This window comes from Mesocricetus auratus, unplaced genomic scaffold (genome assembly GCF_017639785.1).
Source record: "Mesocricetus auratus isolate SY011 unplaced genomic scaffold, BCM_Maur_2.0 Super-Scaffold_6730, whole genome shotgun sequence".
In the NCBI taxonomy this organism is placed as follows: Eukaryota; Metazoa; Chordata; class Mammalia; order Rodentia; family Cricetidae; genus Mesocricetus; species Mesocricetus auratus.
In genome coordinates this window covers 18,540,967-18,568,450 of record NW_024429184.1, presented here as the reverse complement: position 1 = coordinate 18,568,450, position 27,484 = coordinate 18,540,967, and the positions used below count along the sequence as shown (strand labels likewise).

At 39.9% G+C, this 27,484-nt stretch overlaps 1 long non-coding RNA gene across 1 annotated transcript; it reads right to left on the bottom strand.

Moving 5' to 3' along the window:
* Window positions 1-64: 64 nt before the first annotated feature.
* On the bottom strand, window positions 65-27,484 carry LOC110342582. The gene is made up of 3 exons (XR_002384698.1): window positions 27,381-27,484; window positions 654-748; window positions 65-551 (listed from the first exon to the last, which is right to left on the bottom strand). It is a non-coding gene; the product is annotated as an uncharacterized LOC110342582 (long non-coding RNA).

The window sequence follows — 27,484 nt, the reverse complement described above, 5'->3', positions numbered from 1 at the left end:
TAAAGAGAAAAATCTCATACTAGAAAAGCATAAAAGACTTGTCAATTAAAGCAAATAGGAAAGAGCAGTTTCAGAATTAAATTTGCATTATTTCACAACTGATTGGGGCAATTAATACGTTAAACTCTAGTCGACATCAAAGGCAAAGGATGTGTTAAACTTGTCTCTTAAATTATTAATTGACTAAAGTGATTTAATTATGAATTCTCTATTTTCTCTCACTACAGAAACACACTTCCTGTATGTCACACTATTTTTCTTTGGTCACTGAATGTTGAAGGCTTTCCCTCGTTGATGCTGAATAACAATAGATTCTTCAAATCGATTCGTTCCATCATCACCAGACTCCCGGAAGCTCCTGCAGCTGAGCCCCAGCGCTCCAGTTGTCACGTGCCACTCTGAGCCATAAAAGAAGACAAGTGAAAAGGCTGTCTTTGCCATGAGAAGTCAAAGATGAGCACTCACCCATCGGGTGTCGTCATCTCCATGTGTCTCCCACTTGTGCATCTGTTTATGCTGGAAAGAGTCTTTCACTTGTGCATCCGTTTATGCTGGAAAGGGTTTGATAATCAGACCAGTAAAGGTGAGGTGAGGTGGGGTGGTCAGAGAAAAACAGACAAAAGCCTTGCATTCAAAGAGTTGCTTTTGCTCACCTCAGTGGATTACATTAAGCTTGGGAGTTTCATTTCTGCAAATGATAAACCCACATTGCTTCCAAGAATCTCCCAAAGAAAACACAGGCACTTCCCTGTAGGGGAACAGACAAAATCCCACATTCAAGTTACTCAGTTTTATAATTTATCTATCTTTATACATTCAATGTTTTAAAAAAAAACTTTGCACACATGAAAAAGTCCAGGTTGTCACAGCAAATACTTACATCTGTCTCCTGGGAGTATTTTAAATAACTAAAAGATCATAGATGCAACTCAAATTCCCATTGAAAATGACTCAGGTTTGATTCCCCCCATTTCTCCCCAGAAGCAACTATCTCTACAACACTTGAGTATATTATCTCCATGGTTTTTTTTCAAATCTAACTACTTATATTTTCTTGAGTATATTGTGTTGAGTTTATCAAGTTCCCATGAATGGTATCATGCTATAGATATTATATTACAGCCTAATTTCATTCTCAGTATGATATTTTTTAATTCTTCCTATATTGATCTATAGTGATCTCAATAGTTTTTTATCAACATTTTGACTACTTGATAGTATTCCTTGTCTATCTGTGACTCTGTCCTTTTACCTAATTGATAACTATTGAACTTGTTGGTTGCTCACCTGTGTTAGCTGTGGTTATGATACATTGACCCACTTCAGACTACCCTTACCTTACCCTATTAATAGCTCCTGTATTTCAGTTCCATCTCTCCCTATTAAATTCCCAGATATGATGTTATTATTATTATTATTATTGTTATTAATTTAAATTTAAGGGCATGCTCATTTTTGTTTATTTTATACTTCTGCTTAACCCTTTTAATGTAAATGTTTCCTTTTTCCCTCATATCCTTCTTATGTCTCTCCCCTAGTCATCTCTGATTTTACCTCACACATTCATAGCCCTGTGCTAATTGGCTCCAGGATTCCCATGGACATGGAAACCAGCAGATACTCAAGACCCTTAAATGAGATAGCTCACTTGCATATAACCCATGCTCACCGCTGTGGATACCTGGGGTTGACTACGTCGATTCTAATCTTCTCTAGATAGCTCACTATTGGAAATTCTTAAGCCATTATGCCTCCACTTACACCCTGGATGGACTTTCTCAGAGTTGTTTTTCCATCAAGAACTTGACATTTGTGACAGAAAGGTCAGTTTCTCTGGGAACCTTTTTTAACTCCTGTGAGAAATAATCATGTGGGCAAGTTCCATATTTACCTTCTAAGTCTTTGACACTTGGGCTGTTCTGAGCTTCTGGTGACTGGGCTTGAAATTTCCTTTTCTTAGCTTTGACAATGACACTAATGCATCCTGTTAAGTATCTCACCCAATGTTTCTGTGTTTGGAATGATAGAAGGCTGCCTCCCTTCCTCCACTTTATCATAACTATTCCAATGCCTTACCTTTGAGCTCTCAAAGCCCTGCAGCCAGTCCCATGCCTACAAAACATCCCCATCATTATAAAGTGAAAGGAAGAGATTCTATTATAACAACTGCAGTGTTTTCAAATTTTATTTTCCTGTTTAATCTGGTTCAATACATTTTCATCCTTTAGACAATTTATTTCCCTCTGAAACCTGAAATCCTTCCAACATCTCATTCTTGAAACCTGAAATCCTTCCCACATCTCATTCTTTTGATGAGCTGTATTGAAAGGTAAAATTATGGCCTCTAGAAAATGTGTAAGGTTTGCTTCATAAATCTAACTTACATGAGCATTTTATTTGAAAGCAACTACAAAAGTATTACTTTCTAACTTTATATTTGTTGTTCTTTTCTTAGGATTATGTTCTTTCATTAAATCCAAAATAATCTTTGTAAATACCTTTTAGAAAAATGAATCTCATGAGAATTTTCAAGGAGAGAGTTAGATGAAATATGGAACAAATAGGAGACTGTCCTTGAGATATTTTGCTTGAAAGCTATAAAGACTCTGTGTGTATGTATGTGTGTGTGTTTGTGTGTGTGTGTGTGTGTGTGTGTATGTTTGTATACCACAATAGAGGCATAATAGAAAAAGTACAACATTATTTATTAACCCAGGTTGGTATAACTTCTTGATAACTCCATTAAAACTGGGGGAGATAAAATTATATAGTGGGTTTGCCAGCATTTATCTGACATCAAGTAACATTCCAGAAACTGTCTCAGTACATTCCAAGAACTAGTAATATCAGGTTATTACCAGTTTGGACTGTATCAATTTCAAAGCTATCAGATTAAAATTTTAAATCCTCCTTAAACTAAAGCATTTAAAATATTTTAAAATAAGTTGACATCCAATATACTTTTGTTTCCAGAGCTAAAGAAAAGTTGTAATTTTGGACCCTCCTAGAAAAATTAACAACATAGAAATGGGTAACAAAACTCATCTAAAGTTATTAACATGTATTAAATCTTTGCTATTTATTATTCTACATAGTGTTAGTTAATTATACTTGATTTTCTGCTCTGTGCTTCAAGATAACAGTCTCATGCCCTAAGTAGATAAGAAGCTACTGAGAGATAATGTGCAAAGTGGGAGTACTGAAAGACACCTCTGCCTGGGGATAGCTCTACAGGTAAAGCACTTGCTTCAGACGCACCAGGACATCTCTTATTCCAAAAGCCCATATCAAATAATGTCAGTGACAGCGCATGCTTGTACTCCTAGTGCTAGAGAGGCATAGACAGGAGGATCCTTGAGCCTTCCTGATCAGACACTCTAGTCTAATTGGCCAAAGAGAGATCCCAAAGAAGTGGATTATGTTCCTGAAGATGACACTTGAGGTTGTTCTCTGGCCTAAACAAACACACACACACATACCACCTTACACACATACACATACACCACACCAAACACACATACCACACTACACACATATACCACACCACACACACACAAACCCACAAACACACACACACACACACAAAGATGAGCTGCCCTTCTTCAGAAAGTCTGTGTAACCAAGGTGTGGCTCTCACCAACATTGGATGGGACTTTCTTTCTCCTTTCCTTTTAGTTTCAAAGTAATTTACATGAGACATATCCTTAAATGTATTTTCTATAACTGCAGAACCATAGCAACAGCTGTAAACTGACACTTTGATTCATGATGGTATACTCCATATTTTGTACCACAAGTATATTTCTGTAATTATTTTCACAGCCAATAACGTGGATCACTTAATCATCACCACAGTCTTGCTAATCACTCCACACTTCATATGTGTGCTGCTTTTTCCTTGACACCTCTATGTTTTCTTTGATTGGCTGGGATTCTGAAGGGCTGTGCACATATATGCTTTGCTTGGAGTATCAGTCTCTGATCATGGTTCCCATGGGCCCTTTCCATTACAACCACAGTCCTTCAGCTCTGAGTCATACTATTGGTAACATGGTAAAAATAATTTCTTCTGTACATTGTCTGAGCTTTCTGAAAGTCATAATTTGTTGGATATTGGTTTTCTGGGACACAATTATCACAATCTTGATCTCCAATCATGCATCATTTTGTCAGTTGGGTTTTCTGTCTTAATGATTCCCTGAATGTTATTTTCCAAAGCCTCTACTGAAGTTTTCAGTTTGGAAAAATCATTTTCAATTTTCTAAAGCACTTTCTTTTTCATCAGTGGACCACTTTGTGGCATTTTATTGATGGTTCAAATAAGAAATATATTGTGTTATCTAATAATAGTGTATCTCAGTGTTTTTAAAGGTTTGTTTTCCTGATGCCTCCAGTTTCTCCTGAATGTTGACATTCTTTTTTTTTTAATTCTCAGTCTTACATTTGGAAAGCCTTTCTTAGGTAGCTGTTAACTTGGTAGTGTTTTTGCATGACTAAGGCCTTAAGTGTCTGCTCTCTGTGTGTATAGCAGGGTGGTGCCTTATTTAAAATTCTTTAGAGACTTATCTGCTTTTTCTTAGGAGGACCCCATATGTCTTCTGAGATTCTCTCCCTGTTTGCACTTTGAATTTGAGCTCATGGAATGTCTGCAGTCAGGGTCACTCAGTGTGCTCTGTCACATCCCTGTTTTCTTCTCCTGCTTCGTTCTACCCTGACACTAACGATGTCCTTTATCTCCTTGCTAGTCTTAGCCCAAACACCCTATTATCAGAGGCTCTTCTGCCTTGATCCCATATCCACCCTGATAAGGATATCTTCCTAAGGATAATAAAGAGGGTGCCTTCTCTCATCAGGCTGCCCTCCCAAGCCCTAAGTTTATCCTCTTGAATTCATTTCAATGAGCTTCTGGAAAGCTCTCTTCTAGCACTCTGAAAAGAGTTTGTCTCACAGATTGGTGTCCAAAGGATGAAAGAAAGTCCTTGTGCAAGCAAGACCCTCTGGAGAACATTGTCTCCAGTTCTCATAAGAGAAGCAGACATTCTCCCCAGAGACAGCACTATCTCTGTCCCTTAAGGACTACATTTTGGAATTTCTAGGAGACTAACTTTAGAGGAGGGGGTCCATAAATCCATGCAACCACAGTCATCTGATGTCTTACAAAGGTGAAAAATACACACACTGGACAGAAGACAGCACAGTCAACACATGGTGATGGAAAGCATGTAGAAGAATGAAACTAGACCTTTATCTCTCAACTCAACCGCAAGTGAGTCAAAGACAGCAACACAAAACATGAAACAAGAATAACTTTTTTCTTTTCTTTTTCTTTTTTTTTTTTTTTTGGTTTTTCAAGACAGGATTTCTCTGTGTAGCTTTGGAGCCTGTCCTGGAATTCGCTCTGTAGACTAGGCTGGCCTCAAAGATCCACTTGCCTCTGCCTCCCGAGTGCTGGAATTAAAGGCATGTCCTACCACTGTCAGCTAATAATGATTATTTTACATTTCTTTTTAATAGTATTTTATCAATTTCTTGAAAATTTCACACAGTGTATTTGATCATATTTACTCCCCTCCCTCAGCTCCTCCAAGATCCAACCCTACCTCCCTACCATCAGCTTCATGTCTTCTTTTTCTTCTAACACCGTAGAGTCCCATTTCCACCACCCAAATCCTTTGGGGTATGAGGTCAAGCCGTGGAGTATGATCTACCTATGAGGAGTCACACCCTTGAAGATAACTGACCCTCACTCTCCCCTCCCTCCCCTCTGCTGTGTCTCTTGTGTGCTCTGTAACAACTGCTGTGAGTTCACACATGTGTCTCCCCTCTTGTGTCTAGAAAGGACTGTTTCCTTGTCATTATCTACCACCTCTGCCTCTTACAGTATTCCCACACCCTCTTCTATGAAGATCCTTGAGTCTTATGGGTAGGTGTGTGATATAGATGTCCCATTAAGGGCTGAACATTCCATGGTCTTTTAATCACTGTGCTTTGATCAGTTGTGTAGTTCTGTGTTAATCACTATCTATGCCAAAAAGAAGGTTTTCTAATAAGGACTGAGTGATATACTAAACTATGGGTATAATAAGTTATTAAGAGTTGGTTTAAACTGAGCAGTGGTGGTGGACGCCTTTAATCCCAGCACTTGTGAGACAGAAGCAGGTAGATCTCTGTGAATTTGAGGCCAGCCTGGTCTACAGAATGAGTTCCAGGACAACCAAGGTCCTGAAAAGCCAAAAGAAAAAAGAGTTAGTTTAATACTATTTCTATTAGCAGAATAGTAGTAAAAGTTCTTTCCTAAAGTCTATCACCTATCTAGTTACAGGTTTTTGGCCCCAATAATGATGCAAGTGATGACTTCTGTCTTGTAAAGGAGTCTTAAATTGAATCGGCCATTAACACACTAGTGTGCTTATCTTGCCAGGACACTTACTGTTGTAGCTCGTGGGGTTCATAGCTAAATAAGAAATTACATTTCTCCTCTGATAGCATACCTAGCATCTCCCAGCACTGTGAAAGATAGCTAATAGGGAAGAAGGTTACCAATGAAATGAGCACCAGCTTGCTTTATACATGTTCTATGACTCAAATATATGATGCCTTTAGCAAAAAGATCTTACTGTCAAGTTCTGGTAACCAAGAGCAATGGCAATAGTTTTTAATGTTTGGATGTCTGTGCAGCTGATTTCTATTTTCACAAAGATTTGCAATAATTGGCATTATACACTAGCCTTAGAAGATAATTATCCAGTACATTTGAGTTAGAAAGAATGAGTAAGAATCACGGTCTTATCTCTTGTCCCCAAATGATGCTTTCAGTACCAGGATTGGGTTAAACCTAATTGAGTTTCTGGCTAAAGGGGTCCAATGGGAATCCACAAACAACCCAGACTGTTGCCAAGACAACAGGATGCTCTCCACAAACTGACACAATGTTGAAGACAACTCCTATACAACTTGTTGGACATGGAAGAGTCATGATGGTGTCTGCGTAGATCCTTCATCCCTATGATCTATGGTCTTTGGTATGGAAAGGTACTCTTCATTCTACCAAAAGAGAAATATAAACACAACCCAGCTACAAATCCTTTAATCTACAATGCTGTCCTGCCAGAAGATAAGATTGTAATGGTAGTACAAAGCTTATCAAAGTAACCAACCAATGTCAGATTTGACTTAAGGTTCACTCCACAAGATGAACCCATACCCAACACTTCTTGGGTGACAAAGAACCTGAGGCCAATTGGCAGTTAAATAGCCCCTACTGACATTCTGCTAAACTCATATATATCAATGCCTTATTCAGTCATCATCATGGAAGCTTCCTTCTGCAACAGATGAGAATGGAGGCTCACAGCCAGACCTTGGTACCTGTAGCTCTAAATGGGATGTCTCCATCAAATCCCTCTACTTGGGGCTCAAGGAACAGCAAGGAAAGGGAGGCAGAAAGAATGTAAGAGCCAGAGAAGATGATGGATGACACCAAGAAAACAAGGTTCTCTGAGTCAACATAAGCAAAGCTCATATGCACTTGCAGAGACTGAGGCAGTATCCATAGGGCCTGCATGGGTCTGTGCAAGGTCCTCTATATGTATATTATGACTTCCAGTTTAGGGTTCTTATGGGATTCCTTAGTGTATGGAACAAGTGGGTCTCTAATTTTTATGCCTTCCCTGGAACTCTTTTCCTTCTGTTTGTTTTGTCCAATTCAAATGTGTTAACTTTTGTTTTATCTTATATTTTTATTATATTATTATATCATATTATATTATACTATTAGCTCTTAGATGTTTGTTGTTTTCTTTTTTGCCTGTTTGTTTTCTAATGAGAGACAGATTGGGAGTGGATCCACATGAAAGGAGAGATGAGAAGGAGCTAGGAGGAGTACATGGAGGAAACCATAATCAGGGTATATTGTGTGAGAAAAAAATATACTTTTGATAAGAGGGGGGAAGAGTAATGGTCTTGTGATATCTGTACAAAAAGATCTTTTAATTACATTTATTTTGTTTGTGTGTCAATTGGAAGGGAGGCTGCACCCTTGGCTCGTGTGATGGTCAGAAAACAACTTGTGTGAGTAAACTCTCTCCTTCCACCCATGGGAATTGAATTCAGGCAAAGAGCCTTACCTGATGAGCCATACATAGCTCTGGCTGTATATAAAGTTGTGAATCCAGAAGTTTCATAAATCCAGATTCATTATATAAATAATCCTATAATCCTATATGCAAGCTCTGTGTGATTTTTATTGCTCTGGAGTTTTAGCTAATTTAGGCATGGTAGTAAAGTTTGGAGCATGGCAGATTATAAATTAAATATACTTAAAAGCAACTAAGTGATTAAGTTTTACTCATACACTTGTAATGATGAAGTCAATAAATAATGAGCAGTTTAATTATATTTCTGACACACATGGCATGTCACTTATGCATCATACTAATTATTTGGTTTACAGGCTTTATCCTATTTTTTGTTGGAATTGGCTAAAAGGATGATTTGGACTTAATATGCTTTTATTAAAGAATTAGCATCCTTTTCCATATAATTGGAAGTAGTTTGTTTACATTTATTACATTTCAATAAAGGCATGACAGGAAATGACACTAGTGAAGAGAAGAGGTTCGTATAGAACATCAAATGCAAACTCCAAAAGATGAGCAAAAAGAGAACATCATTTTTAAAAGAAAAGCCCTTGTTGTGGGACTTTGTCCTCTGATCATAAGAACCATTACCACTGTAATCAGAGTAGCGGTGGTTACCCACAAGAAATCCTCCAGATCTAGACTGTTGGGTTTCCCTATAAGAAGTGATGGGGAGGGTCACTAGACCCTCACCTGAGATGCCAACCATTCCCTCCTGGGCCTTCCTGTCAACTGTATGCAGTTTTCAGTAGCTGCTAGAAAATATAAAACATGAAATGTTGCTGAGGAGAGCATCCCACCTGTGCAGCTATGGGGAAGTTGACAGCCATGCTAGAGAAGACATGTTGGTGATGCCACTGTGTAGAGTGCAGCCTTCCTGCCAGCCTTGTTCCAGAGCCACATCAGTCCCAAATGAACACACAGGATGCTATATTAATTATGAAGCTGTTGGCCGTTTGCTTGTTTTCTTACTGGCTATCTCTGACTTAAGTATTTACCCCATAATTGTAAATCTAAGTATTTTTCTTACCAGAGAAAGGGTCCGAACCTTTTACTCCTCTGGAGGCTACATCGTAACTCCCTGTGTTTCTTTTTCCCAGAATCCTCCTCGATTCCTAGTCCCACCTATCTTGCTTCCCTATTGGCCAACAGTGCTTTATTCAACAACCAATAGGAGACAGATTTACAGAATGGCATCTCCCATCACCACTGTTTTGGAGTCACTCGTGTTTCCAGTAGGTAATGTCTAACCCATGCTTCTGTAAGCAAGCCCAATACACTCACTGGTTCACTGAGCTAGACTTGGGTAGAACCATTCCTTTGGTCTCTCTCTCTCTCTGTCTCTCTCTCTCTCTCTCTCTCTCTCTCTCTCTCTCTCTCTCTCTCTCTCATTGTTGCTTTATCTGAGATTAATAGATGTTTATTCATGGTTCCCTGGGGAAGGTTCACACAACATCACTGAGAGAAGACGAAGAAGAAGAATTCAAAGAAGCAGCTACTAACAAATGTTTAAAAGACAATGAATTAAGATGACCTTTCAATTTGTGGAAACAAAGACATTTCTTGGGAAATTAGTAAAGAAATCCTGATATAACAGCAGAGATTGAATAAGTGAAGTATTTCTAGGGAGCAGATACCTCTGAACATCAAAGACTATTTTAAATGAAAAGTTAAATAACTCTGTTTAATGGACCAGATACTGAAAGTTTCAATGGTTGTTGTTTTTATTTCACTACATAGATGTGGGGCAGTACAGGCAGATCTGGTTAATAACTCCTGCTCTACTGGCTCCTGCGTAAATTATTTCCTCTTGTTTATCTCCAGCAAAACAAGGATTGAGTTCAGGTAAACAGTAAGACTTCTCCCAGCTTTAAAATTCCAGCGCTCTGGGTTCAATAAAGAACTGCATCCAGTATTATTGATATCGCCATTTCCTATAGTTCTTCATTTTTACATTGTCTCTTCCAAAACATAGAAGTCATATTAATGTTTTCACTTGCGGTAACAGAAAATTAGTGACTGAGACCAACTCTTCTATATAAAAAAAAATTAAAAAGCTGTAAAATCTAGGCAACATTTAAATCTTCTTAAAGGTGTCACAGAAAAAAAGGCAGTGAAAAAAGTCTCAATCCTAGGTCCAGAAGACTGGAGTCCTATGGATTTTAGTATTACTTCAGTCTGAGGACTGTTACTCACTGAGGCATGTCAGATGAAATTTGAGGATCTAGACAGCTCTTTTCAATGCACTCAGTAGGAGAAGAGTTAGAGCTAGGAACTCTTTGGAAATGAGAACCAATATGACTTAGTAATTCATACGTTTGGTCAGTGCCACAACTAGCTGTAACCTAGGGGAAATGATCAGGGGGAAAGTAAGTTAATCCTGGTTATAGAGTTTGTCATGCTACTCTCAAGGTAGGTAACAGTATTACTGATATAATTACTCTTATAACACCATTAAAATGATTTAAAATGATGATTTTCACAGTCGATGGTCTGGGATACTGATTTATGAGTTACTACTTGGTGAAAGCCTGGGGGGGGTCTCTAAAACAACACAGGCTGTTGCTATTCCTCTCATTTGTCTACCATAACTAGTTAGTAGAATCCCTTTGCCTACATGCAATCTCAAATTGAACAGGTAACGTCCTCCCCAGTAGCTACTTTCATATACAGAAAGATGCCATGCCAGCTTCTGGGGAAAAAAACATCAAAGTTCTCATCCTGCGCTGGACCCTGTATGCTACAGTACCACCGGCCATGCAAGATGTGCCCATTGCTGCAATAGTGACACAGTTATAGGTCAGTAAACGGGTTTCTGGCTGGATTTGAAACCTGCTCCACAGGAGGGAATTTCATGCCTACTCCTGTAACCCTGCTTAAAGGCCTATGACTAGGGAGGTCGTGGGCCAGAGGGTAAAACCTACTATTGTTATTTTTCCATGCCATCAAATTGTCCTCTAGATGTTTACTTGTAGGCCCAGGCTGCTCTTGAACATGGTCAGAAAGCTTTTGGCAGTGGGCCTAAGTCAGTGGAAAGTTACATAACTGGTCAAAGTATGAGAATAAAAAATTGAGAGTTTCCTTGGGGGAGGGTCTAGGCCCTGCCCTGGATGAAATGACAGTCACTGGAGTTCCACCATGGAGGGCCTCATCCTCCCTGGGAATCAGAGTGGAGACTGGGTGGGGGACTGGGGGACCTGGTGGGGAGGGAAGGGGAGGAGGGAAAGGAGAGGGAGCTGGGATTGACATGTGAAACAAGCTTGTTTCTAACTTAAATAAAAAAGAATAATATAAAAAAATTTGAGAGTCTCATGGACCCCAGTCTGACAACTGGAGAACCCTTAACATGGGTGTCATATGGTGGGCCTGGGAAGTCTATCGGGCCTCTGTCAGTGGAAGCAGTATTTACCCCTAGTGCATGGATGAGCTTTGGGAGACCATTCCCCATGGAGAGATACTCTCTCAGCCTAGATACATGGGGGAGGGCCTACCCCAACTGATATGACAGACTTCAATGATCCCCCACGGGATGCCTCACCCTCCCTGAGGAGTGGATGGGGGTAGGAAGGAGGGATTGGTGGGGGGAGTGGGAGGCAGGGAGGAAGAGGGAACTGGGATTAGTATGTAAAATAACATTGTTTATAATTTAAATAAAAGTTAAAAAAAGAAATTGAGAGTTTATCCCTAAAGGGGGCATTAGAATCAATGCCCTTCTCAAAGGCTCAAGGACCACCATGGAAGAAGAGACATAAAGAATATAAGAAACAAAGGATTGGGAAAGAATATTGGGAAGTGCCATCTTCTGAACTTGACATGACTACTGCACCAATGAACTTATAGCTGCTGTGGTTACCTACACAATACTTGCACCAGATCAGGCCAACCAATCCTATCATTGATGAGATAGATGATCTCCCAGCCTCACCCCTTACTAAGGAGATATTGGCAATAGATAGTTGCGGGGGAAGAGTACTCATTCTCTTTTAAAGATGTGGTTCCTGTTGGGCCCGTGCTCCAATGGATATCCCCGCACCAACGCACACATGGTCAGGGAGGAAGCATAGGGAAACATGGGGGAAGGAGCGGAGAGGAAAATGGGGTGGAAATCAGATTTCATTGCACATCAATGAAATTATCAAAAACAAAGTCTTTTTTAAATGATGAATTTTATTCTTGTGGCTTCTAGATTATAAGCTAATATCCAATTTTAGAGAAAGCCATTGTACCCTTAAGTATTCCTGTCCGTTCTCCCTCTCTTCCATGCACTTCCACAAATACTAGGCTTTGGAAGATAATATTCTTATTTTTACTTAGTATATTAACATTGTTTTTCAACTTTCTTATATATTTTACTGTCTACTTAGGATAAATTCCTGTTGTTTGAATGATATCCACCCCTTAATGTTTCCTTCATTTTAATTAATTAAGTTTTGTTGATTATCGAAACGCCTTATTATACATACCTTCAGTTTTTAATGGCTTTTGGCAATTTTGTATAGAATTCTAGATTAAAAGTCAGTAATTTGCTGTTGTTGGTTTTTCAGCATTTGGTAACATCATACTATCATAATCTTTGACTTTCTTATTTCTGTTGATAAGTTCGCCATGTGTTATTCGAACTACAGTTCATCATATATAATCTGTATTTTTCCTCTAGTTACCGTGTGTGTGTGTGTGTGTGTGTGTGTGTGTGTGTGCAATATAATTACAATATTGTTACATCATACTTTCATTGCAAAGCAAATATCTCCAAAACAAATGTCAGACTTTGACTTTCAAGCCCCTCTAAAAAGTTCTGTCTTTGGTATCCTGCCACTCACCTAAAGAATGGTTCAGGAACAGATGCTTTATAGAGACCACCTGAGACCATGTAAGAAATAATCCAGAAGACACACTAACCATGGAGACTGGAGATTTTCTGAAATCTAACTATCAATTTGCCTTGGGAAATTTTCAAGTTCTAGTACTATTAACTTGAACTTCCAAAAGTACATTCTGACTCACATTATCTTGATCTTCTGCAGAGATAATTGCTGAGTCAGAGCCACTACTACACCTTCACTTCAACTTCTAAGCTAGATGTACACATTACAGAAATTTTCTTAGTCACCTGAAATCTTCAATGTGACAACCAACATAGTCAGTGCCTCTGACAAATACACGTTTTGGATGGTTTCTGCTGCTATCTCTAAATTTGCTAATCTTTAGCAATGTCAACCTCCTGCTACTACCCTACGTGTAGTTTTCATTTTAAATGTTAATTTTATTCTTTTGTGTCCTCAAATCTCCCTTGAGTTTACCATCTAGTCTCCTTCTTAAGCATATATTTATAGTAGGAGTTTGGTATCCTCCTATACCTACTCTGTCGGTCTTGTCGTTTACATTGTTATTGTTTGATCTTTCTCACTTGGTTAGCAATTGAATTTTTCTACTTTGTTGTGTATTTGGTAATTGTATTTGCCTCTGGACATTGTACATTTTACATTGCTAGGTCTGAGAGAGGGGTATAAGTTCATGTGTCCTTTTAAAGATTCAAGGACTTTGTGATCAGTTTGATACATTTGAGGTTACCTTTAATTTTGTCAAATGGCTCCAAGAGGACTTTAGTCCATGTTTTTTGACATTAAGGTAACTCCTTTCTGAAGACTCAATACTCATGTGTTAAATGGTATTTCATTCTGACTGGTGGAGAAACCATTCTACATTTGTTACATATACCCACATATTTATTCCTGACAGCACTCTCAGGAGGATGGTGCCACAATATCGTTATTAACTTCTTATAGAAGAAGAACCTAACACACAGAGAAAATAAAGTCACATAGGTGCTAAAATGTAAAACTATAGCATGAACAAGATGTGTACTATTAAATCATTTTAACACTGTTGTGCTATCATTACTATGAGTGGCATTCAGAGAGATAAAGAACAAACTTAAAAGCAGATGTCAAAGAACAGAATGATAAGACCTAGCAAAATAAAGAGGCTTACTCTATATACAGCAACAGATGTCAGAAATATAAACAGATAATCAAACTCATGTGTGACCACAAATGATGGCAATGTTAAAGATCTGTGAAGCCCAAGATAGGGTTCTGTAGCACAGGGAATGGTTCCATACTCAGATCTCCTCGGAGCTGTGGAGATGGCTCAGCTGGCATAGTGTATGAATCATATGCATAAAGATCCACATCACACACATAAAACCTAGGCATAGTGGTGCCTATCTGTAACCGTGATGTTGGGAATAGGGACAGGCAGATCCCTTGGAGCCTAGATGAATCAAGGAGCTCTAACTTCAATAAGAGAATCTGCCCAGAAAGAAATATGGTGAAGAACATTTAGGAAGATACCAGGCATCAACTTCTGACCTCCATACACATGTGCACACATATAACTATGTACCATCATGCTCTCTCTCTCTCTCTCTCTTTCTCTCTCTCTTTCTCTCCCTCTCTCTCTCACACACACATACACTGCACAAAATAACACACAAAACATGTAAATATATGATAAAGATGTTTTCAGGCTTTACATTCTATCTTAAGAAGGATGCTTCTACCCATTCTAAATATCAAAGGGTATTTGAGAGATTGGAAGCAGTCCTTTTGCTTCATGTTGGCCAAACCCAAACCTAATTGTCTTCACTATGTGACAGATGAGGAAACTAAGGCTTTCTAAGGTCACTCCAGCAAAGTGTCATGTGGACTATCAGAAAGGCTGCTATTAGTTACTCTTCTATTACTGTGATAAACACATGACCAAAAGCAACTTGAAGTTCAAGAAAGGGTTTGTTTTGACTTCTAGTTGCAGTCTATTATGAAAAGAAGTCGTAGCATGAACTCAAGTCAGGAGCCTGGAGGCCGGAACAGAAGCAGAGGCCGTGGAGGAATGCTGCTTACTGGCTTGCTCCTTGTGGTTTGCTCATTTTGCTTTCTTATAGAGCCCAAGACCACCTGCCCAGGGCTGGACCCTTTCACATCAATTATCAATCAAGAAAATGCCCAACAGACTTGCCTACAGGCAGTCTGGTGGGGGAATTTTCTCAATTGAGGTTCCTATTCCCAAATAACCTTAATTTATGTCAAGTTGACAAAAAACTAACCAAGAAAATCACTAACTAGAAAAGTGTTGAATCTAGAGCTTGTGGCTCCTGGTCCAAGAAGTCAAAAATGGACTCTGAATTAAATGATAACTTCCAAACATGTGTCACTGGGCATTTTAAAAACCAATATGCTTATCTGAGCATTTCATAATGGTAACTAACTTATCTTTGACCCACCCACTTTCAAGTTTTCAAGGTATCCTAGGTAGCCAGAGATCTTTCCCCAGCTTAAAAGATGAAGAAATTATTATCACAGCAAAGTATCAGGATGTCTCAGTAAGAAGACTGAATTAGAACAAGGTTTCTAAGGTGTGCACTTTTCTGGTGTGGTATCTTTACCACGTCTACCCTCCAGTAGATGAAAATGAACAAAAATCAAAGATCATTAGCCCTGTGAACATTCTGAAACTTTTTACCCAATATTTACCTAATATCTCTCAAAATTTTAGGACATTACAGAAATACAATTTCTAATGTTCAAATGTTGGCTACTTTTGAGATTCTTGGCTGACTTGACTTTAGAATCGCTTAGAATTATCTGGAAAGCAGACCAACATGCAAGCACACAGATGAGGCTTACCACAGCTCTATTCGTGTAGTATGTCTACCATGAGGCCAGGTATGGAAGCTTGGAAATTCCCATTGATACTAGTTAGTTTTTCCCATGAAACAAAAACAACTTGAAATTTTACAATTGTTTATTTAATGATTGCCTGGGTAGGCTCTACTTCAGGATGCAGATAGACCCAAGGTCTGCTCTATAGGTGTTTCATTCTTGAACCCACAGCTACCTGACATATGTTCTCAGAAAGAGTACCAGTAGTATTAAAGAAGCACAGAAGGCCTTCTATGGCCTCTCCTTCAGACCAGTATATTGTGGTGGGGAGGATATTCCATACCTTCTAGTGAAATGTTTTACAGAGTGGCATGATAAAGGGCATAGACATTTAATGATGCTATAAGAAGGGCTGAAGAAATGGAAACCATTATCCTGCCTAAAACACTACTACTTCACATCTTGCTGTGCAAAGGAAGTTCTTAAGATCCAATCAGGCAGGCAAAAAATAAATTCAGTTAATTCATATCAAATGCTAACAGAGAAAAAGAGAGGTATGATGCAGGGTTGGGGCACAAATTGACTTCTTAGGGGGCAAGCTCTGGATGAATGTTGAGAAGGAGATTAGGTTTATCTTTGCAAGAGGAGGAATTCATGACCAAGACAGGCAGAGTGTTCACACAGGTAAGGCTGTAGAGCATGGACACTGGAGGCCAAGGCAGGCAGTGTTCATACAGTTAAGGCTATAGGGCATTGACACTGAAGTTTAGAAGATAAATGCTCAGGGCATACAAGGGAAGAGTAAGCAGTCTAGTTACCATGAGCTGCAGAGTAGATCAGAGACTTAGTAGAAGAAATAAATGAACAGAGTCTTGGAGATGAACGTGACTCTTAGGAGCCTAGATCAGTTGGGGCTATACAAGGATGGGGTAAAATGAGGAAAGGAGGAGGTAAATAAGCCCATTCAGTGTTTATTTGAGCAGTTCACAGGGTCATGGGGGGCATGGAAGTGTACTGTGTATACATTATAGGCGAGACAGGCAAGGCAGATCTCATTTTGATTGTGGAACAAAGGGCAAAGGTTGGTCAAACAGCATTTCAAAATCTTGACTCACAAAGACTGAGAGGCTTATACTGGCACTCCAGAGAAGAGGAAGTCAGGATGACCAGCCACTTTGAACGTGTTGAAAGATGGTGAGCTTGGTCTGTATGTTTTCAGTATAAAGAGCCATAAAACTACCTGTGTCATGTAGGATTCTAAGAGAAAAAGAGTGATGGGCTGGGGAGATGACACCATAGATAAAGTGATTGCTGTGAAAGCTCAAGGACCTGAGTTCAGATCCCCAGCATCTATATAGAAAAACTGCATATATGGCCTCACCATTTACGCTCAGATGGTTCCTGGGTGCTTGCTGGCCAGCCAGTCTTACCCAGTTAGTGAACCCTGGTTTCCGTGAAAGACTGTGTCACAAAACAGAACTTGAAGGCAACTGAGGAAAATGTAATGCTAACTTACTGCCTCCACATGTATGCAAAAATCTGTGCACAAACATATGAACACATACATGTGTACAGCACATGCATAAAATAAAAATAAAAATTAGAAACAGGGATACAGGCTTAGATGGCAGGATGGCACATAAACTGAGAAGGCATCGTATGTTGGATGGGAAGAGAGAAGAAATGTTGAGGATGCCATTGGGGTGGCTCTAGGGAGTCTCAGCCATGCCACCCCAAAGCAGGCTATTAGATTCTGTGCTTTGCCAGGCAGGAACTACATCCTAAGAGCATCATCATCATACCAACTGATGCAATTACTAGAAGAGGATAAACAGCTCTCCTGCGTCTCTCTGGCCTTTCTCATCGGGACAGTATAGAGTGTCTGAACAGGCAGTCATGGAAGGGCAGAAGTGAGAAAGCCAGTGAACAGCAGCTGTCCTGTCAGAATGACACGATTAGGTCTGAGCTTTGGGGAGACTGGCAGACCCAATGCTTGGAAGAAGCTGCCAGGAGGAGGAGAAGGGACACTGCCAGCAAGTACCATGAGAGAGAAGGGCAGACAAAATGAACTGAGTCCCCAGGGAAGACCAGCTCTGCAGAGAGGGATCCTTGCATACATTAACTCATGTATGTACTCACTGAGTGCGCATAAAGTCATATGTGTTTAATCCTCCTTTAGATAAAAAAACAAAGACTGTTTCTTAGAAGGACCATGTCGGGCGGCATCACGCAGAAATTGTCCTCTGTGCTTCTGCATAACTGTCAAGAGCCCTAGGCACTTTATGTGCCTCCTCCTCCAAAAACTTAGATTAAGCCAGGCATGGTGGCTCATGCCTACAGTCTCAGCACAGAATTTAAGAGATCAAACCTGGATACATCATGACTTCTAGGCTGGCTTTGGCTACAGAGTAAGACTTTGCCTCAAAAAATAGGATTATATTTGATGACCATATCTGTATACATATCAGTGGTTAATATTGTTTACTAAAACATTTTAGGCTTATGAATTCAGCTCTTATGTTTTCATTTTAAAAGATGTTAAAACATTTTCATGAACCCAGAATAGTATGATGGACCCTAAGCACAGGCTATGCCTTATAGGGAAGAAAACTAAGGAAATTTAACATGGAAACAAAATGCGCCAAATAGTTCCTGAACCACTTTTAAATGGCAAATGTCGAGAAATTAAATACAAATATTTCAAATTGAGTACCCTAAGAAAGGATATTCTCTTACATAGGCACAGTACTATCATACCTTAAAATTAATATCAATTCCTGGAACTACAATATTGTTGAGACTACATTACAGTGATTATCTAGTCTTACCTCATATTCTCTGTGTTGTTCCATTTTGTATGAAAGATATATTACCTAGTTTAAAAATTCATGTAGTTTTTCAGATAACTTTTGCTCTTCTAAAAATAATCACCCCACTTTTTTTTTCTTGTTGCATGATAGGTCTCTCTAGATATTCCAGGCTCATCTCAAATTCGGGACCTTTCTGCCTTGGCCTCCTGAATAGTGGGACCACAATTGTGTACAGCTACACTCTGCTGTGGGTGATCATTTCAGCATGCACAGTTTTTCTGTTGATAAATGCCTGGTGACACTTTATTAAGACACATTTCCCTGTATCATATCCTTTCAGTGTCCTACCTTGATTTTTTTCTCCAAAACATTCTTAGCCCTTAGTGTGTGTGCATATATGTGAGAGAATGGATACACGCCTGACATCATACAATACTGACTTGATCCCTGCCAGTTCTTCTATACTGTAACAGTGTGAGCAAGTGTTTATGCCAGCACAACTAACGATAAGCTGAGTATCATATGAACTATGATTAGCTCCTGGGATCCTAAGAAAAACTATTCGGTTCAAATAATAGTGAATCCTGGCAAAAGTCATTTAGTGGCACAGCTAGCAAAACTTAACATTCATATGAAAACAAGATTGCTTTTAAATTCTGAGTGCTTGCAAACTGCTCTGCAATACACTCCCCAACAAGGATCATGCTCACTGCTGGGTGTGCTGCACCCTTACCTATCAACTCGTGTGCTCAGAACAAATCAGCCAAGCCCCGTGCAGTGAGAAAACAGCTTCTCATTTCACATATATGTGTAGGGGGGGTCCAAAAAAAAAGTGGAACAAAGAAAGGAGGCAGAAGTTCAGATGGGCCAATTTGGTGTGCCTTTAACTTCTTCCACTAAAGGGGGAAAGACTAAATTGGGCCAATGTCACCTTCTGCCGCTTTTTAAAAAATGACTAAAAACTTAAAATCTGAAAATTGTCTTTTTATTTCTGAATAACAGAGGATGGTGTCTCTGTGCCCTACTCAGTTTGTAATGTTGATGCTGAAGATGACTTCCCCATTTTCGATTTCCATCAGCCTATTAATAGATACAAAAACCATTCTTTCTCCCATTTTCTGCAATTCAAGCCCATTTGTCCCATATTAACTCTGTCTCTAGGAAGAAAGATTCTGCTAAACAAGCACCATTGAGGAATCATGCTGCCATGGGAAGTGTCTGTCATTTGTTTTCTGAAAATAGTTCTCACAGCCACAGCCTCCTCCTAACCTAACTCCAAAACATCCTTAGCCCATACTCCTATCCAGAGAGCTTATTATTGATCCAAGAACATGGTCTGAAAAATTAGGACAGAAAATTGTCACTTGTATAGAAAAGTAAAGAGGGCATGTGGGGTTTGATGGCATCTGCAACTTTCAGGAATCTACTGAGGATCCTGGATCCACCCTACATTAGAGGAGACTACTGTTTAGACCACTTGTTAAGAAGAATGTTGTTCAACTGAGATTTCCTGATTTTTGCCCCTTAGTTAGATTCAGATTTCACAAATTGTTAAGGGCAGGGATACAACATGAATGATATTACATCCTCAGTACACCGCACCAGTTTTGCGGTGTCAGTTTGTCTCAATATCCATCCACAAATTACAAAAGGTCACAAAACATTTAAAACTAATTTTGTGATGAATTTTTGACAGAAAATGTTGAAACTCTCCCATCCTCTCTTTAATGTACTGTGTTGAAAAGTGAAGGTAAAGGGAATGAGATCCCACGTTCACACAGAAGCCTGCATATAACACTCAACAGCAGTTTTATTTGAGAGCTTATTTGAAGGTTCTAGCAGGGGAGCGAAGCTACTTGCATACTCTTGACCAAAGTCTGAAGACCGGTCCTCCTCTACTCAGGGAAGGTTATCCTCTTGGACAAAGTGCTCAGCTTGGGAGGGACTCACACGGAGCATTGTGAGGGAGGAAGGGGACACCCGCCTAGCCAGCCAGATCAGCCAAATCAACCCTGGTGATCAATGGGGTGACAGATGTCACAGCCAGATCACCCTCACATCTAGTTTTATTTGAAACTGTCAAAAAAGAAGAAAGGGATGGGGAGAAGGGGAAGGAGGAGGAGGAAACTGGGTGAAGACACACAGGTCTCTGTTATTACTTACAACTTATAATTAAATGTATGGAAAGTTAGAGCAGGATCATTTATAAAAGCTAATCACAAGTTATTTATATTTAATAATGGAGTTTCTACACACATACACACACACACATACGACTTCTATCATTAGCATTTTCTTGATTATATATAGTATTTTGTCTGTTCTTATTTCATCATAAGTGAATAGAATATTCTATAATAAAGTAGCTAATAAAGTAGCATTCAAAACAGGTGGGAAAGTGAATACAGTTTATTAAAGATAAATGTGAAAATCCTTGTCCAGTGTTCTTGAGTGTTCTTTTCAATACTTTAAGCACTAGCCTGGGTACTAAAGGCACAGGTCATATCTTTAACAGTAAATTAAACAAAGTTTCCACCTTCACAGGGATCAATGTCACAGTCAACTCTATTATAAAGATGGGCAGACAAGTAATGATATATAATGTGACACTACATACCATATAGGAAAGCATAACTATTGACAGCATGAAGGGGACACTAATGTCATCAGAGTAAAAGTCTGACAGCTCTTCTGAAGAGATGACCCTGAACAGATGAGGGTGACATAGTAGAAAATAAGTCATTTGGACAGAACATTCATTCTTCCAAGACAGATACTGTTCATTCTTGATTCCCAGATCCAATCAAAAGAGTAATAAGTCCTTAACCAAATTTCTTTAGCTTTTCAACTAAAAGCCTGAGATACTTGGTTAAAAATGGCAGCAGGGATTAAGTACTTAATACCTGCTCTTTCATTTCTCCTGGTCTCTGATGTTTTAGGCTTCTATGGATCTAACAGGAAAAGACCTTGCCATCTTAATGAGCAATGCAATTAAGAGATGTACCACCTGGAAATCAGCCCCCTCTAAGTGGCTGTGAGGTCAACATTTTCCTGATTTGAGGTCAATGAAGTCTGGTGTTTGTGTCTCCCTTAGAAAATTCTTCAGTGTAAAAGCATTTGACTCTGTCTGACTACCTGAATCTTCCCAAGGAACTCAATCTTCAGATCAAGAGCAGGCCAGTCTTTTTCAATTAACTGTCTTTCAGACCTGACCATTGTCCTTGTCTTCACTCATGTCAAACAGCATTCCCTGCAGAGAACAGCAGCTGTTTATTCTGGGCTGACTCACATAAAGCTTATTGAAATAACTGCTTCCCTTGTACAAATCTATCCATCACCTTTGCCTTGACACTCAGCCGGGTTCCCCGTACCTCTCTGGGGCCTGAAGGGATGAGACTCCTCTCGCTTCCAACACTGTATGTGAAGATTCCAAGCCACTTGCCTCTTAGAAAGTTTACTTGCACTTTAGTAAAAATTAACTGACAAAATTATAAATCCTAAGGAAACAGGTGTGTGATGTAAGCCTAAAAGATGTCTTGGAGGCTACAGAGCAATGAAGATGGTTTGGGGTTCTAGACTGACACAGCGCTCTCTGAGTCAATCTTACAGCAAGTGACACGGGAAGCAATAAGAGGTTTGAGTCTCAGTCAGGTTCAGTATGACTTTGGCTTCTAAAGTCAGTGTCATACTGAACTAGCAAGGGGAGTAAATGGGCCCAAGAGGTTTGTAAGAAGACTATTCAAGGGCCTATATGGTCTCTGCTTATTCATGACCTCCAGTAGATGTGGTAAAATGCTGAGGCCAAGAAGAGCCAATGAGCCATTCAAGACCTTTATTACTGATGAGATAACTGAGCACCACTCACTTCTCACATGTGTACTCTACATATACATATACATGTATGCTTAGCATAATTAATCCTAAGGTAGACTGGTAGATTCAACAAGCAGAGCCAAGCACTTTGGCAAAGTAAAAACTACCCTTCTTTTACAAGTTAATGGAGGGCCCACAAACCCAGATCTGCACACATCCCATATGCTAGCCCATTAGTGGACAGAGAACTAAAATAATGGACAATGAGTTGAGACCCAGACAATAGAAAATTTCAATGAAAGAAACATATTCCATGTTAGGGCATAAAGGCCTGGGTGTGCAAGAGCTTATTCACTAACCCCCAAGAGACAGAATCTTCTCCAGCAAGTGTGCAAGACAACATCTTAACTGCTACAACCATGAGAGTTGCATAGAGCTGTGGTCACCAGCCAGCAGCAACAGGGAATTTAAGATTCCCCCACACACAAGAAGGGAGATGTGTGGGTCACCTCCCCAAGATGCTCCTAGGTGATGACAGCCAAAGGACTGCCACAGCATGGCTCAGAATTCTCAGTCCATTCCTACTGGCCCTAGCCTGTTTACAGGCCTGTGAATTCCCATAGAAGTGGATTGCAGCCATGTCTGAAATTCATCAGGGGAGAAGCAGAAAGATCTGCTCCCAACAGCAGCTCTTCTGTCTGTTGCACAGAAGGAAGAAGCTCATCACAGGGTGTACAAAAGTATGGAAGACTGTTGCCTCAGCAGAGCCAAAGGTCTGGTGCTTCAGGGAATAAGAAGTATTTCTGGAGAAGAACTCTTGGGGTTGTGTGAGACTCACTCAGAAGACATCTGGGATGACTTCCATGTCCTGCTCATGGGAAAATTAAAGAGAACTTGCCAGCAAGATAAATGATAATAAATCATTATCATCATTATTTTTAAAGGTTAATTAACGCAAGGAACTAAAGACTGCACTAAAACCACAGAAAGTAAAAACGATTTGAAAATCATGTTAAAAATTAAAATACAAAAGCAACCAGATCAGTAAACTTCAGGAAGAATGCAAACATTTTAGTTCTGATGTGTCTTAGTCACTATTCTATTGTTGTGAAGTGATGTCATAACCAACTTATTATTATATGTAACTTATAAAAGAAAGCATATAATTGGGACCTTGCTTACAGCTTCAGAGGCTGAGTCCATGACCATCATGTCAGGAAGTATGGAAGCAGGCAGGCAAGGCACTGGAGCAGTAGCTGAGAGATTACATCTGATCCACCAGCAGGAGGCCGAGAGATGGAGACTGGGCCTTTTGTGGGCTTTTGAAACATCAAACTCCCAGTGGCACACCTCCTCCAATAAGGCCACACCTCCTCATCCTTCCTAAACAGTTCTGCCAACTAGGAACCCAACATTCAAATACATGAGCATATGGAGGCCATTCTTATTCAAAACATCACAAGATGCACACACACCTTCCTCAGAAGCCACCCAGATCAACTAGAAGATGCCTCATGCCTCAAGTCATGTTTAACTTTTTACAAAAAAAAAAAAAAAAGAAACTACATAATTTCTAAGATGCTGAAAACTTCAGAAGAGAGCTGGATACTGCTATAAAGTACCATTTTAATCTTTCTTTTTTATTCCCTTTTAATGGGTGGAATTCGGGAAGTTGGAGGATAGATAGATGAGATGAATGTTATGATAAAGCACATGTAGTTTTATTCTCTCTATATTATAAAGCAGTAGTCGGACCATTTTTTAAGATGTCAGGCTACACTTGCTTTCCCTTGTGATAATAAATTGGTCATAATTCAATAACATGACTTGCCCCTGGAAGTAACTGCTCATAATTTTGAAATATTAAGATCTTGTCAAGCTTCTGATGATTCAAACCTGAACTGCTGATCATTAAGCAAGATAGCCTGGGATTTCTGGGGCAAATACTTTAAGGGAGGAAGTCACCTTAGCTACAGAGGTAGGTTGGATGCCATTAACATCCTGTACCACCTCCCTCCATACAGATACTTGGTAAAGATTTTAATTTGTATGAAACTTCTAAAGCAGAATCAAGGCTCCTCCGGCAACAGGGCAAGTCTTCAGTACAAGCAGGATTCCATACGAGCAGTGCCAAAGCATCACCATGGGGTCAAAATTCCCACCATTAAAATGCTGAACAAGCAAGTGAAATTCCCAGGTCTTCAGTGTGGCACAGAAAAAAAGGCTACTGCTTCTTAGAGCATGATCCTTCTTCTATTTATGTATTTTATGTGTATGGGTGCTTTGTCTACATGTATGTATATGTACCATATGTGTGCCTGATGCTCACAGAGTCCAGAAGAGGGCATTAGATCTCCTGTTACTGGAATTACAGACAGCTGTGAGCTGCCATGTGGGTGTTGAAGATGGAACCCAGGTCCTCTGGAAGAGCAGCCCTAAAACACAAAGCCATCTCTCCAGCCCCTGGAGCGCAATTCTTAGAGGGCTTGCCACATGTGTTACCATTTAACACCATATTTCATGGCTATTTGGTCACTGTAGAAAAATCTACACTGTTCAGTTCTAACTCTGTTTCTCAGCTGACTTTGTGAAGTTATTATCTGTAATGAGGCGCCCTGGTTTGCATCTCTGTAGCTGTCATAAACGCCATGGCCAAAGCCAACGTGGAGAAGAGAGGGCTTATCTCATCTTACACACAGTCCATTCATTACCTAAGGAAGCTAAGGCAGGAGCCTGCAGCAGGAGCTTCAGCAGAGTCCATGACAGTCAGAAGACTGCTTACTGGCTTACTATTTTCTCATACAGTCCAGACCCACCTGCCTGGGGATGGCATTTCCCACATGGACCTGGTCCTCCCCCAAAAATTAGCAACTAAAAAAATGGCCCAACAAACTCCAGAGGGAGAGGCAGATGAATCTCCTTCAGTTTGAGGCCAGCTTGTTCTACATCACAAGTTCTAGGACAGCCAGGACTACATGAATAAACTCTGCCTCAAAAACTCAAAAGCAAAAAATAATGCCCCACAGACATGTCCATATGCCAGTCTAATGAAAATAATTTCCCTGCTGAGGTTCTATCTTCCAGGTTTGCATGGATGACCTAAACAGCACGGTGTGTGTTTGGCTTGTAATTTCCTAGGTGTTTGGGGGTTTGAGATTTCGTGCTAAGACTCAGTCGGATGGTTTGGGTTTGATGTCTTTCTGTTGGGCTTTCCAAATACAAAGCCCTGTCAGTTCAAGCTGGCCATAATGGGCAGGAGCAAGCGTCTGACTTGAAATAGCCTGTGCTAACTTTAAATTGGCTTTCAAAAGCAGGATGGTATCACAATAACATGTGAGCTGTGTTTTGTGGGTGCTGTATAGTTTTATTGTCCTTCATCTAAACTTAAGGATTGTGTATGTCTTTGGGGAACAAGCCTGCAAGCTACAAGTCACCACATGAGCAGACTGCACGGTGCACTGCCCTGGCTCTCCCACAGCCTCTGCAGTCTATCACAAGAGCTCAGCCATATCATCCTCCAGAGGACACTTGGTGTTTTGGCTGCAGTGTGACTGGTAGAGTGTACTATAATATGGATCTTCTGCATTTATTTATTTATACGTTTATTTCAGCATTCGTTTATTTATTTATTACTAAACTTCAACCACAGTCTTCTCTCCACCCTACCCCTACCTCTCATTCCCCATGGAACATGCTGTGGGTAGCCATGTATTTTGTATGACTACATTAGAATGTATGAATCTGGTTTTTATTTTTTCATATTGTTTGGTTACTATGATCCAAAAGTTTGCCCGGGGCCTTGAGATGACTTATTGGCTAAAGCACTTGCTCTATGGCAGCAAGCATGAGGACCAAACTTTGGATCTTCAAAACCCATTTAAATTCCAGGTGGGTATAACCTGCACCTGTAATTCCAGTATTAGGAAGGCAGAGACGGGACCCAAAGCAAGATGGCTGGACAGATTGCCTGTATGTTTTAGTTTGTTCTTCTGTTGCTTCACAAAACACTAACAAAAGCAACTAGGGAAGGGGTTGTATTTTAGCAAGAACTCAAGGCAGGCATATGAAGCAGAAACCATGAAGGAACAATGCTTATTGATTTGTACCCTCTGGTCCTCCTGCCTAAGGATAATATCACCCACAGTGGCTTCCACAGATTGCTATATCAATCTGGAATCAAGCAAACACCCCATAGACATACCCACAGGCAATTCTTTCACCTGAGGTTCCTTCTTCCCAAGTAAGTCAGGTTGACAGCTGAAGCTATGATACTGGCTCTAGGATCAACTGAGATACTCTACATGACTGAATCAGGTAGAAAGCAAACCCCAAGACTTCTGATATCAACCTCTGGCTTCCACAATCACATGTGCACATACATAAATACACACACACACACACACACACACACACACACACACACAAAGAAAGGAAGAAAAAAACAAAAGAAGAGTTTACTAGAGTATTAAATAATTGTTTTCATATAGAAAGGGTAACCAGTCATGCTAGTAGCATAATATTGTCTATCTGGTGACTGTATCAATGGAGAATTATACTTCTGAAACTTGGAGACACTGTGAACTTCAGTGAGCAAGTCAGTACAATTTCTAATAATTTTCCCAAGTCCTAAACAAGCGAGAGTTTTCCTGATCAATTGCGGGTAAAGGGGTCAGCTAGAAAGCCCAAGCTTGAGAAGTTTGGGGATGGTAGTATCTTTTCCAAATTCTCTTAATTCTGTATTACTAATTATGCACATTCCATAACACAAACTTTCCTTCATCATTTTTGTTCTAACAATTATTCAGTCGTTTGCCATTCCAATGAGCAGAAAGCCCAAATATGTCTAAAGTCACTAATATCTGAGACCCTAAGACTTTCTCTTCTCAACTCCTTTACCATGGTCAATTTTCTAGCCACCCTGCCCATCAGTGGCACAACAGTTCCCTTGAATGACTCACCTCTGACTGAGCCCTCCGTTTGGTGCCCCCAGTGCTTTACTGAAGAGGCTCCCATCCATCCTTCAGGCAGCAGTCTGGGCTTCACTTCCTCAGAAGGCTCTTCT